The sequence below is a fragment of the Furipterus horrens genome, unplaced genomic scaffold (genome assembly GCF_987537825.1).
Source record: "Furipterus horrens unplaced genomic scaffold, mFurHor1.1.pri manual_scaffold_5, whole genome shotgun sequence".
Classification (NCBI taxonomy): Eukaryota; Metazoa; Chordata; class Mammalia; order Chiroptera; family Furipteridae; genus Furipterus; species Furipterus horrens.
The window spans coordinates 38,070,943-38,074,595 of NW_028327175.1; the positions used below are offsets into that span (position 1 = coordinate 38,070,943).

Genomic DNA, 3,653 nt, shown 5'->3' on the forward strand with positions numbered 1-3,653 from the left:
AACAAATCAACAAACAACAAGTGCTGGCGAGGATGTGGAGAAACAGGAACCCTGCTGCACTGTTGGTGGGAATGCAGACTGGTGCAGCCACTATGGAAAACAGTATGGGATTACCTCAAAAAACTAAAAATGGAACTGCCTTTTGAACCAGTGATTCCACTGCTAGGATTATACCCGAAAAATCCTGAAACCCTAATTCAAGAGAACTTATGCACCCCTATGTTCATAGCAGTCCTGTTTACAATAGCCAAGTGCTGGAAACAGCCTAGGTGCCCGTCTGTGGATGAATGGATCAAAAAACTGTGGTACTCCGAAAGGTCATTGATGACACAAACATCACTCAGCTGCAGCTGGAGACAGAGATCGAGACTCTCAAGGAGGAGCTGCTCTTCATGAAGAAGAAACATGAGGAGGAAGTAAATGGTCTACAAAACCAGATTGCCAACTCCGGGCTGACTGTGGAGTTGGATGCTCCCAAATCTCAGGACCTCAGCAAAATCATGGCGGACAGCTGGGCCCAGTATGACGAGCTGGCTCAGAAGAACCGAGAGGAGCTAGACAAGTACTGTTCCCGTCAGATTGAGGAGAGCACCACAGTGGTCACCTCGCAGACCGCTGAGATAGGAGCTGCTGAGATGACACTCACAGAGCTGAGACGCACAGTTCAGTCCTTGGAGATTGACCTGGACTCAATGAGAAATCTGAAGGCCAGTTTGGAGCACAGCCTGAGGGAGGTGGAGACGCGCTATGCCATGCAGATGGAGCAGCTCAATGGGATCCTGCTGCACCTGGAGTCAGAACTGGCCCAGACCCGGGCAGAGGGGCAGCGCCAGGCCCAGGAGTATGAGGCCCTGCTGAACATCAAGGTCAAGCTGGAGGCTGAGATTGCCACCTACCGCCGACTATTGGAAGAAGGGGAGGACTTCGATCTTGTTGATGCCCTGGACAACAGCCACTCCTTACAAACCATCCAAAAGACCACCACCCGCAGGATTGTGGACGGCGAAGTGGTGTCTGAGGTCAACGACACCAAAGTTTTGAGGCGTTAAAGGCAGCAGAAGTAGGGGATCTTTTTGTAGGGCAGGAGGCCAATAAAAAGTTCAGAGTTCATTAAAAAAAAAAAAACTGTGGTACATCTACACAATGGAATACTATGTAGCAGAAAGAAAGAAGGAACTCCTGCCATTTGCAACAACATGGATGGAATTAGAGAGAATTATGCTTAGTGAAATAAGCCAGGCAAATAAAGCAAAATACCATATGATATCACCCAATACAGGAAACTAAAGAGCAACACAAACAAATGAACTAAATAGGCAAAGACTAGAATAGTAGTCAGTAGGGGGGAGGGGAGAGGGAGAGAAGGGGGATAAGTAAGGGAAGGGTCTAGTCAGGGAACGTGTATGAGTGACTCATGGACATGGACAACGGGGAGGGATATGATTGTGGGAGAAGGGATGGGCTGGGAGGGGGGAGCAATGGGGGGAAAATGGGACAACTGTAATTGAATAACCAAAAAATAAAATTAAAAAAAAAAAAAAAAGAGTAAATGATACCTCTAGTACACGGGAAAAAAATAAAAAGAAAATGCCCTGAATATCCTCTTAGGCAGCATTGAAATAGCTCATAAAACTCTGAAAAGTCTATAGATATTTATATCCTGATATTTCTGAGTGTAGTTTCTTAAAATATTAAGAGAAATTGCCACGATACCAAAACTGACCTGCTGTGCCAGATCTCCATTGCTCATCTGGGTTCTCCCTAGTGAAGAGTCTCTTCAGAAAAGAATCTGACCCATTAACCACTGAGTTAGGTAGAAAACATTATCATGACAAAAGTTATTATTTAAAATGTTATTTTTATGTTAAAACAAATGTGGATATATTATAGAATAAAAAAATTTATATGAATTTCTAACATTAAAAAAGTAAGGAGGTTTTTTTTTTACTTTGGGGTTGGGGGAGGTTGGAATATGGCCCCAGAATTGCAGAGACATCAGTTCAATGTCCACACAATTAGGGATACTTCATGGAAAAGGTTTAAAAGCACTGGCCTACAGTCTAAACACAGAGAAGCCTAGTTGGTACAAATCACTCAGTTTCATGACTGATCACACTGGAAAAGGTACTTTCTAACAGTTAAAAGCTCCTTCTGTAGACATAGTTATCAAGGTGTCATCACTTAATGTTTGTGAAAAGGCAATAATGTGGACAGCACACATGTCCACACAATATATCTTAACTTTCTTCAAACAACCAATGGACATTGTTAGAAAAGAGACAGTCTAGATTCCACTGATCTATGTCTGCCAAAAATACCCGTTGGTTGACAGACTGCTTCATCTGAGCATGTTTTAAAAGATGGCAATCTCTAGATCCTTAATACTTAATCATTAGACTTTCTTCATCTGCATGATTTTTCTTAATGTGGTATCTTTTCTTGGACAACATAAGCCAATCAAAACACTGCAAATCTTCCATTCCTTAGCCCTGCCAGCCCTATCCTCAATTTCCTGCAGCTTCACAGTAAATTTTTCTATCCCTCTGCAATTTTATACCTTCCGATACCATCCCTCCTTACCCTTCCCTCACTGGTATTTACCTTACTGCCTCAGTTACTTATGTTGTAATCAACCCTACATCTCAGTTGAAATTTTAAAAAATAATTCAGGGAAAATTATTTTGAAGTCAAAGGAAAACTTCAGTAATTTGATTTGCAGGAAATGAAGAACAAGGTGTCACAACCTGAGTGCTTTTAAATAAGTCACAATTAATTAACACGTGCATCTATGTTTAGATGTTCAATTTATGACTAATTATGCAGAAAATGTAATTGCGTACTGAAGTATTCAGTTGTGCTTCTCCCTCTCATTTATAGCAACCAGGGTTTTTGTTGTTGTTAATGGTATATGATACCTGTTGAAATTATTGAAATGTTGTCAAGACACAAATAATAGGATGATCTCTCTTAAAACATAGTTGTTCCTGTTGATAAAATTGTAGGAAGACCTAAAATTTTTTCCTAATTTACCTTGCTAATTAAAACAAAATTGTATGTACTTCTGTATTCTTTTGTCCACTACTGAAAGATACTTGCTAAGAAATCACCTTAGGCACATCCTGCCAGCTTCATTTCTCCAATGGATTTACAATATAGACTATCTATTTTCTTGGAAGAGTCATAAAGCTCAAAGGAATCATGAATGATCATCACATGTATGTCATTCTAGATAGGCTTCTTTTTAATGATGCTAAAGGGGGTTTATAACTTTTTCTTCATCTTAGGACACCTAGTAAAGTGAATATCAAATAAGCCAAGGAAATAAGACCAAATTTAAAACTTCTTCTGAATAAGTCATGAGAGTAATAGCATTTGTGAGCATTTTATCACTAAAGAAAAGAGAGAGAGAGAGAGAGAGAAAGCAGGCAAAATTTTTCAAATCTCTTATAATATTTAGCAGGGTAAAAACTACTTTGCTGTGTTTTCAGAAACTCCTAAAAAATGCCAAGTAAATTCCAAGGCCCTTTGTGACCCAATCTCAGAGAGGTATCTCCTACAAGAGATACTATCCAGCCACCAAAAGTAAAAGGAATTTGAGTCCTTGTATGCCTCTGAAGAGCTGCTGGCTCATATTAGCAGAGCTCACCTACTTC

At 40.2% G+C, this 3,653-nt stretch overlaps 1 pseudogene; it reads left to right on the forward strand.

Annotated features, from left to right (window-relative positions):
* The first annotated feature begins 287 nt into the window (after window positions 1–287).
* On the forward strand, window positions 288–1,114 carry LOC150008412 (keratin, type I cytoskeletal 18 pseudogene; annotated as a pseudogene).
* Window positions 1,115–3,653: the final 2,539 nt, after the last annotated feature.